This window comes from Neophocaena asiaeorientalis, unplaced genomic scaffold (assembly GCF_003031525.2).
Source record: "Neophocaena asiaeorientalis asiaeorientalis breed wild unplaced genomic scaffold, Neophocaena_asiaeorientalis_V1.1 scaffold342, whole genome shotgun sequence".
Lineage (NCBI taxonomy): Eukaryota > Metazoa > Chordata > Mammalia > Artiodactyla > Phocoenidae > Neophocaena > Neophocaena asiaeorientalis.
This window is the reverse complement of record NW_020174037.1, coordinates 1,766,397-1,781,633: the sequence shown is the minus strand read 5'-3', so window position 1 is coordinate 1,781,633 and position 15,237 is coordinate 1,766,397. Positions and strand designations below refer to the sequence as shown.

General features: G+C 43.2%; 1 protein-coding gene and 1 pseudogene across 2 annotated transcripts in view; one reads left to right on the top strand and one right to left on the bottom strand.

Annotated features, from left to right (window-relative positions):
* The window catches only part of TMEM38B (transmembrane protein 38B), a 152,631-nt gene that overhangs the window by 20,554 nt on the left and 116,840 nt on the right, over positions 1–15,237 (bottom strand). The window lies entirely within an intron of this gene.
* On the top strand, positions 9,455–10,291 carry LOC112405322 (40S ribosomal protein S6 pseudogene; annotated as a pseudogene). The gene has a single exon (XR_003004319.1). The product of XR_003004319.1 is annotated as a 40S ribosomal protein S6 pseudogene (transcript).

Here is a 15,237-nt window from a genome sequence, read left to right as displayed (position 1 = left end):
TTTGTTTAATCAGAAGATTTTATAGATGGTGATTTAAATAATTCAATACTTAACTCGGGGGAAGTGGGGTAGGGAACAGCTAGGTCGGATCTTTGTAGGTTCCTGGAGGGACAGAGGTCTCCAGGTAGCCCACGGAGAAATGGGGTGGAGTGCTTTCTCCGCCAGCGCCCTCTTGTGGTGACCCGCTCATCCGCATTTGGGCGGTAAAAGAGCCCACGCCTTTCAAGGCTGAGTCAGTCATTCAAGAAGCCACAAACTCCCATCACTTCCTCGTGATGTGAAGTATGGTTTCTAGAAGTATGGTGAAAAAAGTCCCACAGCTAACCAAGTGACCCTTATTTCAATCTTTTTTTTGGCCTAAAAGTACTTTTTATTTTTACACTGAATTTAACCTCAGGGCCAAAGGCATTTGAATGCAGGTGTGCAACAGATTTTCATTACAAATTGTCAAGTAGCCCTAAATACCATTTAGCACACCAAGTGGGCTTGGATTCTGCCCATAATTCCCAAAGATAATACTTTGTACCTTTCCTGGAGCCATTCGGCAAACATTTAGTAAACTCATCGTGTGCCAGGAACTGTGTCAGGCACTGAGGACGCAGAGATGAACTAAGCAACAACTGAGAGACAGAGAGAGAGAGAGAAAGGTGCTCAAAGTAAAATTACGTATCAACTGTGAGAAGAGCCAAGAATGAAGCACAGAGCATAATCCGTGGGATTCCACAATCCTTCAGAAATAGGTGATATCTCACCTTGAAAAGGAAAGTCAGAATTGCTCCAGATGGAGAAGGTGACACAGGATGTGACAGGAGCTGACATGTGTAGGGAAAGATGAAAGAGGTGAGTTTACTAATGTGTCAGGAGCTTACATTGAAAAGAGAGGTCTCCTGGAGAGGTAAGGAGAGTTCTGATCGTGAATGGTTGTTCGTGTCAAGCCTAAGAGTTTGGGTTTTATCCTGAAAGTCACGGGGATCCACGGGGGTTTTCAAGCAAGGATCCACTGGAATTTGTGTTTTTTAGTTTCATCTTTCTGGCGTAGTGAGAGGATGGACCAGAGGCAAGAGGGACAAGTGACAGGAAATTATAACCATCTCTTATAATTTAATCTGTCTCATTTAATTCTGGTATCATCACCATGATTACCTGTCCCTCATCTGACAGATAACCCACTGTGATGCAGATCTGATTCTGTACTGGAAAGATTCCCTGGTGTAGATGAAAGAGTATAAGGGCTGGAAACAGAAGCCCCGGATTAGAATTATGGCTCCTTTACCAACCAGCTGTGTAACCTTGAAAAAGCCACTTAACAACACTGATTCCTGGCTTGCTCAACTATAAAGAAGGAACACCTCCCTCCCAGGGATGTTGTGACCATCCTGAGACACAGATGTGAAAGCTCTTGGGAAATCACAGAGCTCTGTGAAAATGCTAATACCACTGCCCTCTTGCTACACTGGGATAAAGAGGTTATCATTCCCCTTGGCATTAACTTTGCAATGGGGATCCACCCAGATTTGGATTTCATTTTTGCACCGTATGAAGAGAGTCTCAATAACGTGTCTTTTGACAAAACTGTACTACATGAAACAAAGTGCCAGTCTTTCTATATTTACCTGTTTCCCCAAGCAAATGAGGTTGTTCCAAACCACACTCTGCCACTAGAGGGAGCTCATCCTTTAGCATCAAATAAGTCATTCAGCTTAAACTCAAAATAGAGATCATCTGTTAGGGGAGACAAAGACCTGGAGAGGGTTGCTTGGCTTGGTGGTGGTGGCAGGGTGTGTGTGTGTATTCTAATCATCATTCATCATCAGTCCAAGAGTAAAATCTGTGCAGTTAGACAGACTAGAGTTCAAAATCCCAGGGCCACCATTTCTTAGCGTATGGACTTGGGCAACTGACTTAATTTCTCGGAGCCTAAGTTCCTTCATCATGCCTACCTGAGGTTGATGATTATATGAGATATTAGACACAGTGTCCAGTGAGTACTGAGCACAGAATTGGAACTCCATAAATTTTAGAATCCTTTCCTTTTCCCATTCTGTTACGAATAACAATAATTGAGAAATATATTTAAGTGACATTGAAAGGCAAACAGGAGAAAACAGAGTGGAGAGAGGCATGAAGGGATGGCAAACGCACTTGGTGTTAGACGTGGACGTCCCTCATCCTCACAGCTGCTGAGTGAAGGCATCCGTAGATGTGGACACCGTTTTATAAGCCCCCTGGCTAGACCAGGCAGTCACAAAAAGACGGGCAGCTCGGAGTAACTGCAAAATGAAGCAGGCATATGGACCGCACCTAGGGCTCCCTCTCCTTCTGTTGGAGCCATTCCCCTCAATCCTGTAGTCGTTACCCCGAGCTGGGAGGGGGAAAATGCTATTTAATCGATTTCATGTCACCCTATCTTATGTTTCCAAAATCACCATATCAATTCTGCCTTGTATTTCCACAGAGCCTCCTCTTTTAGTATTCTAGCAAATGGCTCTGACAAAGGTTAAGCCGAGACCCTGCCAACACAACTGGTGGAAAAAGAAGACTTCAGTCAAACAACCGGGTTCCCTTGACCGAATTCCAATTATTTGATAGGGCGATTTTTCTTGTCTAAATTCATTTTTTTTTTAAACTAAACCAACAGAATCAAATAGATCTTTTGGTTCCTCTTAGACAGAAGGAAGGGGAAATTCACATTTGTTAAGCACCTGCTGTGTGCCAGGCTCTGTGATAGGCATGTCACTAACACTGCCACATAACACTCACAACCCTGTAAGGAAGAAATGCTTGTCTCTGCTTTCCTGGTGTGGCACCTGAGCTTCAGAGAGGTTGAGTAACTTGCCTGAGGTCACACAGTTAAGTGTATGGGAAAACCAGGTCTAGAGCTTTTAGGTGCTAGACACAGAAGTCAGTTTTTCCAACAAGTACACACCAAATACGATAAAAGTCTCTCTGAAAGCTTCCACTTCCAAATGTCCCTGTGTGATGTGTCCCTTTTTAGATCTCAACCATCTCAATTCTAAGTCTTTCTTGAGTTTTCCTTGTTAAAAATTTTCCCATTTAACCCACCTCAAATGATCTTACCCTCTTTATTCTCTGTAACAATGCCCCACAAAAGATGAGAATAGCCTGTTTCACAAGCAAAGAAACTGAGGCTAGGAGTGACTTAACCATCTAAGGCCACTCAGTTGGCATGCCTGGAACCACAGGAAAACAACTTTCTCTCATGTAGAAACTGCCTCTAGGCTGAGTTGGAAGAGCTCCACAGTGTCCCGGACCTCTGAATACAGAATCCAGGAGTCTAGCTTGAAACTGGAGTGTCATCCTCAACGCTTTTCTGAACCCTCATCTCAATACCAATTAAACATATCTTGAATTAGCCTCTGTCTCCACTGCCAGTGCCCCATGTCAGGCTCTCATCTGGATCCCTGCACAAGTCTGCTGATCTAACCTCCAATCCTCCCTGGTCAACCCAACCCCTCACTGTCAAAGAGGACTCTTTAAAAAATTAACTCCAGGTTACCCTGGTGGCGCAGTGGTTAAGAATCTGCCTACCAATGCAGGGGACATGGGTTTGAGCCCTGGCCCAGGAGGATCCCACATGCCGCGGAGCAACTAAGCCCGTGCACCACAACTACTGAGCCTGTACTCTAGAGCCCGCGAGCCACAACTGCTGAGCCCGTGTGCCTAGAGCCTGTGCTCCACAACAAGAGAAGCCACCGCAGTGAGAAGCCCCCACTCGCCACAACTAGAGAAAGCCCACGTGCAGCAACAAAGACCCAATGCAGCCGAAAATAAATAAATAATTTTTTAAAATTATATATATATTTTATATAGCAGGTTCTTATTAGTCATCCATTTTATACACATCAGTGTATACATGTCAATCCCAATCGCTCAATTCATCACACCACCACCACCGCCACCCCGCCGCTTTTCCCGCTTGGTGTCCATACGTTTGTTCTCTACATCTGTGTCTCTATTTCTGCCCTGCAAACCAGTTCATCTGTACCATTTTTCTAGGTTCCACATATATGCGTTAATATATGATATATGATATTTGCTTTTCTCTTTCTGACTTACTGCACTCTGTTTGACAGTCTCTAGATCCATCCATCCTCAACAAATGACCCAGTTTCGTTCCATTTTATGGCTGAGTAATATTCCATTGTATATATGTACCACATCTTCTTTATCCATTCATCTGTTGATGGGCATTTAGGTTGCTTCCATGACCTGGCTATTGTAAATAGTGCTGCAATGAACATTGCGGGTGCATGTGTCTTTTTGAATTATGGTTTTCCCTGGGTATATGCCCAGTAGAGGGATTGCTAGTAATTCTATTTTTAGTTTTTTAAGGAACCTCCATACTGTTCTCCATAGTGGCTGTATCAATTTACATTCCCACCAACAGTGCAAGAGGGTTCCCTTTTCTCCACACCCTCTCCAGCATTTGTTGTTTGTAGATTTTCTGATGATGGCCATTCTAACTGGTGTGAGGTGATAGCTCATTGTAGTTTTGATTTGCATTTCTCTAATAAAAATATTAACTCCATCAAGTCACATGTCTGATGAAAACAATGACACCCCCATCATCACCAAGGAAAGCCATTATTCCTTAACCTGAAAAAGAGCCTCCTTTATATTCTGACCCAGGCTGCCTCTCTAACCTCACCAGTTTCATCTAACACCACCAACCCTTCCCACTCAATCGCTTAGTGAAGCAATATAGTATTGTATCTATAGCTAATGCTAATCCATTCTCTACTTCTTCCTTTCAGTAACGGAACCCTTGAGTTTTCACTAAGTACAAGATCTCCCTTGCAGATAGCTGTGACCAAGTGACCAGGCTGTGACCAACCGGATGTAAGGGAAAGTGATGTGTGCTACTTCTGGGTTGTGTCATTAAAAAGAAGATTCTTGCTCTTCACTTTTTATTTGTTCTCAGGGGTGAGGAAATGTATGTATTGGTAATAAACCAGCTTTGACTGTGTAGATGAGGACAATACCCTGGGGGTTGATGCAGCAATAAGACAGAAGGAACTTGGGTCCCTGAGGGTCAGCAGAGTATTACCACCATTGTGCTTGGTTTGGGCTTCCCTGGAGATAAGGATTCTACTGCATTTATTTCAGAGGTGATTCCAAGAAACACCACTAGGGAGTGGGGAATTGAAACAGAGAAGGGAAAGAAACCAATGAAGTGTACTTATTACCATACGGGCCTCTGGAGCTCAGTCACAATGGGGAATACTGCGAGAACGAAGAATGTGACTCAGAGTTATCCTGCCCAAGGAGCGAGGGAGCTGGGGTATTTATATGCCAACACCTGTGGAAATTGATTGAGGGATACTGGAGGAAGGGAGCATTCATCCCCTGGTACCTTGAGCTGTCTCACTCCAGGCAGAGTGCTCTGGGGACAGAGAGAGCCCTCAGGCAGGCACAGGTATTAGAAGGTAGATGATCTGAGTGGACAGAAATGGTAAGTCTCGAGGGGGCTTGTCTTCCTCACCATACAGATGTGTCTGCTACACTCACCCACCTCTCCATCCCTTTGTCTTAGCTTGGAATTTTAGGAAAGAGAGAAATAAAACTATTTTCTTAAGTCACCATTATTTAGTTTCTGTTAACGCATACATCTCTGTTAATCAACAACCTACTTTACACAATAGCACGAGACCACCTGCATTCAAAGCCCACCTCTGCCACTTATTAGACGCAAGGGACTGAACTTCTCTGGCCCCCAGTTTCTCCTTCTGGGAAATGGGTCTATGCATGCTACTTCCTCGTGGGGGTGCTTTTAAGGGTACATGGGATGATACATGCAAAGCACCCAGCACACTGCCTGGCCCAGAGTGAGCCGGCTGCCATTCTTGGTTCACTCCTAGAAGCCCTTTTCAAAAGCTGCTCTTGAATTTCCTTTGGTAGTCCACAGAGTCTCCAGGACTGGTCCCTCCAAAGACAGAACACAATAGGCTGTCCCAGACCAGCGCCAAAGAATGTTATCAGCAGAGGCTCAATCTGCTTAGATGCTGCTGCCCCAGAGTCAAAAAGAAACTGGGACCAAACGCCAGGGCCAAAGATCAAAGCCAGGAAATGACAGCCAATCTCGGAAGAAAATGACAGGAAAAGAAAATGACCAGGCCACAGGGAAGCCAGGAGAGGAGGGAGGAGATACCAGGCTTCACATGGAGTTTACATCAGAGGTTCCCCAGGCTGCTGAGCTTCTCTGGCCCAAGCATCCAGCCAGGCAGCAGGGAGCCAGCTCCCCACAAGGGCTTGGCCTGGCTGGTTCCCAGCTCTGCTCAGTTAGTACCTCCCTCATCATGCACCCTGGACATATGCAGAGGGATGGCCCTCACCCCCTCCTGTTTCCCCCCCACCCATTCCCCCAGCAGCCATGGGAGCAGAGAACAGACCCCTAAAGCCCAGAAGCAGCAACTCCTGCCTTGCAAAGACCAGTCAATGGGGGCCAGGAATCATTTACAATTGCAGGGCTGCCCAGGGTAAATGTCTGATGCCTCCTGATGGCGTCGAGAGAGAAATGACTGCAAGCAAGTGCTCTGTCATTAAGATTAGTTGAAATTGAACCTAGGGGCTTATTGTTTTAACTGTTACTCTCCACGGGTGCTATCACAGACACAGAACTGGTCATTAATATTAATTATTCAGTCCACTTCTATGGAGCACTTCCGTGAGCCAGGCTCTGTATTAGCCCAGGGTCTCAGAGACTAGGAGACAGGCTCCATGACTTTGATTAAATCATGTCCAACTGGGGAGCAGCCAAGCAATCAAGTGTATGATCAGCCCGTGATTTTTTAAATATTGACTGATAGTAAGTACCTGGATCTACAAATTTGCAGCTTCCTGGGCCTCACTCCCATCGACTTAATCCAGGACCTGCATTTTTTCAAAATAGACTTTATTTTTTGGAACAGTTTTAAATTTACAAAAAAATTGGGAAGATAGTACAGGGAGTTCCTATACACCCTTTCCCCAGTTTCCTCTATCATTAACATCTTATGTTCCCATAATACATTTATTAAACTTTATGAACCAACGTTGATAACATTTTTATTTACCAAAGGCCAACGTTTATTCAGATTTCCTCAATTTTTACCTAGTGTCTCTTTCTGTTCTAGAATTCCATCAGGATAGCACATCACATTTAGTCATCATGTCTCCTTAGCCTCCTCTTGGCTGTGACGATTTCCTAGATTTTCCTGGTTTTGATGACCTTGACAGTTGTGAGGAGAGCTGGTCAGGTGTTTTGTAGGTTGCCCCTCTACGGGAATGTATCTGATGTTTTTCTCATGATTAGACTGCGGCTACAGATGTGGGGAGGGAAACCACAGAGGTAAAGTGCCCTTCTCATCACATGATATCCAGAGTGCATACAGTCAACATGACTTATCACTGTTGATAATGACTTTGATCACCTGACAGAGGTAGTGTTTTTCAATTTTCTCCACTGTAAAGCTACTCTTTTTCAAACACTTCCCTACTTTACTTTTTGGAAGGAAGTCATTATGTGCAGCCCCCACTTTAAAAATGGGGAGTTGTTGGCCCTACTACCCAAAGCAATCTACAGATTTAATGTAATCCCTATCAAATTACCCATGACATTTTTCACAGAACTAGAACAAATAATCCTAAAATTTATAAGGAACCATAAAAGACCCAGAATTGCCAAAGCAGACCTGAGGAAAAAGAACAAAGCAGGAGGCATAACCCTCCCAGACTTCAGACAATACTAGAAAGCTACAGTAATCAAAACAGTGTGATATTGGCACAAAACCAGACATATGGATCAATGGAACAGAATGGAGAGCCCAGAAATAAACCCACACACTTATGGTCAATTAATCTTCCACAAAGGGAGCAAGAGTATACAATGGAGAAAAGGGTCAAGAATGTACACTGGAGAAAAGACAGTCTCTTCAGCAAGTGGTGCTGGGAAAGTTGGACAGCCTCATGTAAATCAATGAAGTTAGAACACACCCTCACACCATACACAAAAATAAACTCAAAATGGCTTAAAGACTTAAAGACTTAAATACAATACATAAAACTCCTAAAAGAGAGAATAGGCAAAACATTCTCTGGCATAAATTGTACCAATGCCTTCTTTCTCCTAAGGCAATAGAAATAAAAGCAAAAATAAGCAAGTGGGACCTAGTCAAACATACAAGCTTTTGTACAGCAAAGGAAACCATAAACAAAATGAGAAGATAACCTACAGACTGGGAGAAATATTTGCAAATGAAGCAACTGACAAGGGCTTAATTTCCAAAATATACAAACAGCTCATACAACTCAACAGCAACAACAAAAAACAAACAACCCGATCGAAAAATGGGTAGAAGACGTAAATAAACATTTCTCCAAAGAAGACATACAGATGGCTAACAGGCACGTGAAAAGATGTTCAACATCACTAATTATTAGAGAAATACAAACCAAAACTACAATGAGCTACCACCTCACACCAGTCAGAATGGCCGTCATTAAAAAGTCTTCAAATAACAAATGCTGGAGAGGGTGTGGAGAAGAGAACCCTCCTACACTGTTTGAGAAGATAACCTACAGACTGGGAGAAATATTTGCAAATGAAGCAACTGACAAGGGCTTAATTTCCAAAATATACAAACAGCTCATACAACTCAACAGCAACAACAAAAAACAAACAACCCGATCGAAAAATGGGTAGAAGACGTAAATAAACATTTCTCCAAAGAAGACATACAGATGGCTAACAGGCACGTGAAAAGATGTTCAACATCACTAATTATTAGAGAAATACAAACCAAAACTACAATGAGCTACCACCTCACACCAGTCAGAATGGCCGTCATTAAAAAGTCTTCAAATAACAAATGCTGGAGAGGGTGTGGAGAAGAGAACCCTCCTACACTGTTGGTGGGAATGTAAGTTGGTGCAGCCACTATGGAGAACGGTGTGGAGATTCCTTAAAAAACTAAAAATAGAGTTGCCATATGACCCAGCAATCCCATTCCTAGGCATACATCTGGACAAAACTATAATTCAAAAAGATACATGCACCCCAATGTTCATTGTAGCACTTTAACAATAGCCAAGACATGAAAGCAACCTAAATGTCCGTCGACAGCTGAATGGATAAAGAAGATGTGGTACATACATATACAATGGAATATTACTCAGCCATTAAAAAGGATGAAATAATGCCATTTGCAGCAACATAGATGGACCTAGAGATTATCATACTAAGTGAAGTAAGTCAGACAAAGACAAATATCATATGATATCACTTATATGTGGAAGTTAAAAAAACGATACAAATAAACTTATTTACAAAACAGAAACAGACTCACAGTCTTCGAAAACAAACTTATGATTACCAAAGGAGAAAGTTGGGGGGGAAGGATAAATTAGGAGGTTGGGGTTAACATTTACACACTACTATATATAAAAAAGATAGCTCTTTTTCGTGGCGCCTCGGAGGCGGTCGGCAGCTTCAGAATGAAGCTGAACATCTCTTTCCCGGCCACTGGCTGCCAGAAACTCATTGAAGTGGACGATGAACGAAAACTTCGAACCTTTTATGAGAAGCGTATGGCCACAGAAGTTGCTGCTGACGCTCTGGGTGAAGAATGGAAGGGTTATGTGGTCCAAATCAGTGGTGGGAACGACAAACAGGGTTTCCCCATGAAGCAGGGTGTCTTGACCCATGGCCAAGTTCGCCTGCTACTGAGTAAGGGGCATTCCTGTTACAGACCAAGGAGGACTGGAGAAAGAAAGCGCAAATCTGTACGGGGCTGCATTGTGGATGCCAATCTGAGCGTTCTCAATTTGGTCATTGTAAAAAAAGGGGAGAAGGATATTCCTGGACTCACTGATACTACTGTGCCTCGTCGCCTGGGGCCCAAAAGAGCTAGCAGAATCCGCAAACTTTTCAATCTCTCTAAAGAAGATGATGTCCGCCAGTATGTTGTGAGAAAGCCCCTAAACAAAGAAGGTAAGAGACCTAGGACCAAAGCACCCAAGATTCAGCGTCTTGTTACTCCACGTGTTCTGCAACACAAACGTCGGCGAATTGCTCTGAAGAAACAGCGTACTAAGAAAAATAAGGAAGAGGCTGCAGAATATGCTAAACTTTTGGCCAAGAGAATGAAGGAGGCCAAAGAAAAACGCCAGGAACAGATTGCCAAGAGACGGAGGCTGTCCTCTCTGAGAGCTTCTACTTCTAAGTCTGAGTCCAGTCAAAAATGAAATGTTCTTAGAGTAACAAATAAATAAGATCAGACATCAAAAAAAAAAAGATAATTAACAAGGACCTACTGTATAGCACAGGGAACTCTGCTCAATACTCTGTAATAACCTATTTGGGAATAGAATCTGGAAAAGAATAGATATATGTATATGTATAACTAAATCATATTGCTGTGTACCTGAAACTAACACAACATTGTAAATCAACTATAAAATATTTAAAAATTTTTATATACAATAAATATAAAATAAATAAAATTTTAATTAATATAAAATAAAAAATTAAATAAATAGATAGATAAATAAATAAAATACAAAGGCAAAAAAAAGAAACGGACACATTAACAAAAGTTGCTAAATTGAATTCACTCATTAATTCCATATGTGTATTGAGTTTCTCTTGCCATCAGCCAGGCATTGGGCAGGTACTAGGGATGAAACACTGATGAAAGAAACAGACATGGCCCTGCCCTCAAGGGGCTTACAGTCTGATGGATGCCCATCACGACCCACATGCTGCATCTGAGTCACAGCTGAAGAGAGTAACGTCTCCTTGCAAGAGCAAAGGTTTCAGGGTGATGCAGGGGCAAGAGTCAAGCCTGGTCTTTACTCTTACTGGCAGTGTGAGCTCAAGAAAGTCAGTTCAGTCCATTTCCTCTTTTACAGGTGCTAATAATGCCTTCTTCACAAGCTTGTTCAGTCATTCCTTTTTTCAACAGACATGACTGGATGTCTGCTATGTGGAGGAACTGGGGTCATAAACACGAAAAATATAGTCTCTGGCTTTCCAGAGCTCATTGCAGGGGAGACAGACATATAATCTGCTGAGAAGTTTCCTGCTCTATCTCCCCAGGGCCTGTTTGGTACATAACCAGTATGCACAAGAAATATTTTCCAAATGGATAAATGTAAATAAAAACCCCATAAGGCTGTGTGGTAAGTGTATATCAGCATAGATAGCCATTCATTTACTCAGTCAATGGTTCAAAATTATTTACTGAGCATCTACTCTGTGCCAGTCACTATACTAAACTAGACCATAGGAAGACAGGAGTGTACAAAACAAAGACCCATGGAATATTCTGCCCTGATGCAGTTTTCATTCCACTGGAGCTAGATGGATGATAACCAAATAAGTAAATCAATGCATAACTTTCTACCAGGTAGTATTGTGCTATGAAGAAAAATAGAGCAGGATAAGGAATCAGAGAATGGCAGGAGTGGAGGTGGTTGGACCAATCAGGATACATTGAGTTTGCACTGCAGAAACAAACAATGCCAACATCGCAGGGGCTTTGCGTGACATAAGTTTATATTTTGTTCTCATGGGGTCTGCTGTGGGTGTGGATGAGGAGGCTCGAATGCTGGGTTCCTGCTCAGCCTCCTGGACTTGCTTCCTCTGATCTTCCCTGCTCCACCATCTGGGTTGGAAGCTCCCACTGTGTGCTGCCCCACAGTCCCACTCAGGGTCCACCAATTTCCAGTGCTGTCAGCCTCAGCGCGAGGATCCAGGGCCCACCAGGGCAGGTGAGGCGAGAACCCAAGAGGCAAGCACCCACAGCCCAGTGTCACATGTGGCGCTTCTGCTCCAGGTTCACTGGCCAGAGCTAGCCAGCCGCCACACCGAAATTCCAGAACTCAGAGAAACGTGATCCTTTGAGCCCACAGAACTTGAGGAGAAACCAATATTCTTTTCTTTTCCCTAGCATCATTGAGCTAAATTATTCAATATTTGTGAACATTAGTAATAGTCTAATGTCTACGAAGGATTTCTTTTTAAACACATGGTCATGAAGGCCTCTCGGAGGAGGTGATTTTTTAGCAAAGTCTGAAATGAAATGATAAGTCACGCAGAAATCTGGGGAAAGAACGTTCCAACCTGAGAGAACAGCCAATGCAAAGGTTCTGAGCTGGGTATGCTTGGCATGTTCAAAGCTGTCAGAGTGGCAGAATGTTGGGAAGTTCAGAAGCCTCAAACAGAGGATATTTGATCTAGGGCTTACAGAATGAACAGGAGTTTGCCAGACTTAAAAGTGGTAGTGTGTTCCAGACAGAAGCAGAGTAGGGGCAATGACAGTGTGAGGACAAGATGAGATTATATGGTCAAGAGTGCTTTATAAAGCAGAAAGGGCTCCACTCACACCAGTTGCTCTTACTCACCAAGAAGCCAAACAGAAGAGGGAGCAAAGCTACTGGAACAAATGGTAAAGAAAGCTGAAGAATCTGGGAGGTAGCTTTGTCAGGGAAAATAAACTTATGAGGGATTAAAGGAAATCGGTCACAAACATTGGCATTAGTAATAGAGATGTAGCCTTCATCTGAGAGGTCCTTTTGGTGCTCTAGAATCTTTGGAGAAAGTTGTGGAACCTGTACATATTTGATCAGAAGTACTTTGTTGCTGGTTCTGCTGCCATTGCACCTGCTGCCACTTTACAAGAAAACTCGGGGGAAATCATGATAGGAGATTAAGCATCATACTAGAAACTAGTCTGATTAGATGCATATTAGTTCAGGTCTTCCAGAGACACAGAGCCAATGGGGGCGGGGGGAGAGAGGGAGAGAGGGAGAGAGGGAGAAAGGGAGAGAGGGAGAGAGGGAGAGAGGTGATGAGGAATTGGTTCATGTGATTATGGAGGCTAAGAAGCCCCACAACCTGCCAACCTAGCAAAGCCAATGGTGTAAGTTCCAATCCAATTCCAAAGGTCTGAGAACTAAGAACACAGATGGTACAAGTCCCAGACTGTAGGCAAAACACTGATGTCCCAGATCAAGTAGTCAGGCAAGGGAGAGAATTTCCCCCTTCTTCCACCTCTTTGCTCTGTTCAGGCTCTCAATGGACTGGATGATGCCTGCCTAAACTGGGGAGGGCAATCTGCCTTATTGAGTCCACTAATTCAAATGCTTATCACATCCAGGAACACTCTCACCAGACACACCCAGAAATTAGCATCTATTCTGGACACCCCATGGTCTAGTCCAGTTGACACATAAGGTTCATCATCACAAGATGCCAGTTCCCAAAGAAAGACACGAACAAGTCAACCCATCCTTCAGAGCCGAAGTTGACAGTCCTGGGCTCAGGAAAACCAGAGAACCGATATTGACCCCCCAGGGACCTATCTCTCCAGACTAGGAAAAATTGGCAAGTGGTTACCTTTACTGAAGCAATAGAACATGGAGGTTAATAATACAAGGCAGATCTGGTTCCATCTCATCTCTGCCATTTACTACGTGTATGTCCTTGGACAATCACTTCCCTCTCTCAGCCTACTTCCTCATCTGTAAATTGAAAATGATAATAACAATACTATCTTCCTCAAAAAGCTGTGGTAAGAATTCAAAGATAATGCATGTAAAACACTCAATAAATATTAGTTATTATGGATACATTTAAATACTATTCTTGGGCTTCCCTGGTGGCGCAGTGGTTAAGAATCTGTCTGCCAATGCAGGGGACACGGGTTTGAGCCCTGGTCCAGGAAGATCCCACATGCCGTGGAACAACTAAGCCCATGCACCACAACTACTGAGCCTGCGCTCTAGAGCCCGTGAGCCACAACTACTGAGCCCACGAGCCACAACTACTGAAGCCTGCGTGCCTAGAGCTGGTGCTCCACAACAAGAGAAGCCACCGCAATGAGAAGCCCGTGCACCGCAACGAAGAGTAGCCCCCACTCTCCACAACTAGAGAAAGCCCGCACACAGCAATGAAGATGCAACGCAGCCAAAAATAAATAAATAAAATAAAATAAATTATAAATAAGTAAACACTATTCTTAAGAATCCTATTACAGTTAGAAAAGGGTTCGTAGAAAGTTTGAGAAGAAAATGTATAATGACATGATTTAATTGCAGATATTCAAATTGTGACAGAAGGAGGAAGGAAGAAAGAATTCAACTTTATTAAGCACTAACCATGTGACAGACACTCTTAGACCCTTTAAATCCGTAGTCTCATTCACTGCTCACAACTCTCTCTGAAGAGTGAATTAGGCACTTATTGTCTTCATTTTTCAGAGGCTAAGTTTCAGGAAAGTTCAGTAAGTTGTTCAAGGTCACAAAACTCCTAAATGGTATTTTTTTTTTTCTGACTGCTGTTGTTCTCAATACTAAGGTTAATCATTAATCTCTCAAAAAACACAACCAAGGTCAACTCTCTAGGCTCAAGAGCAATTCATTTCAAGGATAAGTGTGATTCTTGGTAATGAGGTTTTCAAGAAAATCATAGCCCTTACTAGCAATGTAACTTGGGGGTGAATTCCCTAAACTCTCAGAGCCTTTATTTGTTCACCTGCAAAATGGTGATCATAATACTTTGCAAAGTTGCTATGTAGATTAAATGAGATTATACTGGGATATGGGAAAGCACCCAGCATAGTGCCTGGTTTTTTTAAAAATAAATAAATTTTTAAATTTATTTTTGGCTGCCTTGGGTCTTCGTTGCTGCGTGTGGGCTTTCTCTAGTTGTGGTGTGCGGGGGCTACTCTTCGTTGTGGTGCACGGGCTTCTCATTGCAGTGGCTTCTCTTGTTGCGGAGCATAGGCTCTAGGCATGTGGGCTTCAGTAGTTGTGGCATGCAGGCTCCGCAGTTGTGGCACATAGGCTCTAGAGCGCAGGCTCAGTAGTTGTGGTGCACGGGCTTAGTTGCTCCATGGCACGTGGGATCTTGCCAGACCAGCACTCGAACCCGTGTCCCCTGCATTGGCAGGAGGATTCTTAGACAGTGCACCGCCAGGGAAGTCCCAGTGCCTGTTTTTTAATCTGAGTCTTCAAATCAGTCCTACTGAAATACTGGGCTGGCCAAAAAGTTCATTCGGGTTTTTCTGTTTGCAAATCCCTTACAGTGAGAAACGATTAAAATGATAACCTAACTTCTAATAGCCACGGTTACTTTTGTAGCTGTAAAAAAAATGTTTCCTTGAACAAATTCTTTTCGGGAATTAAGAAAGTAAGGGAGTTCATCTTTCCTTTTCCAAGTTAAGAATAAACAGAAAG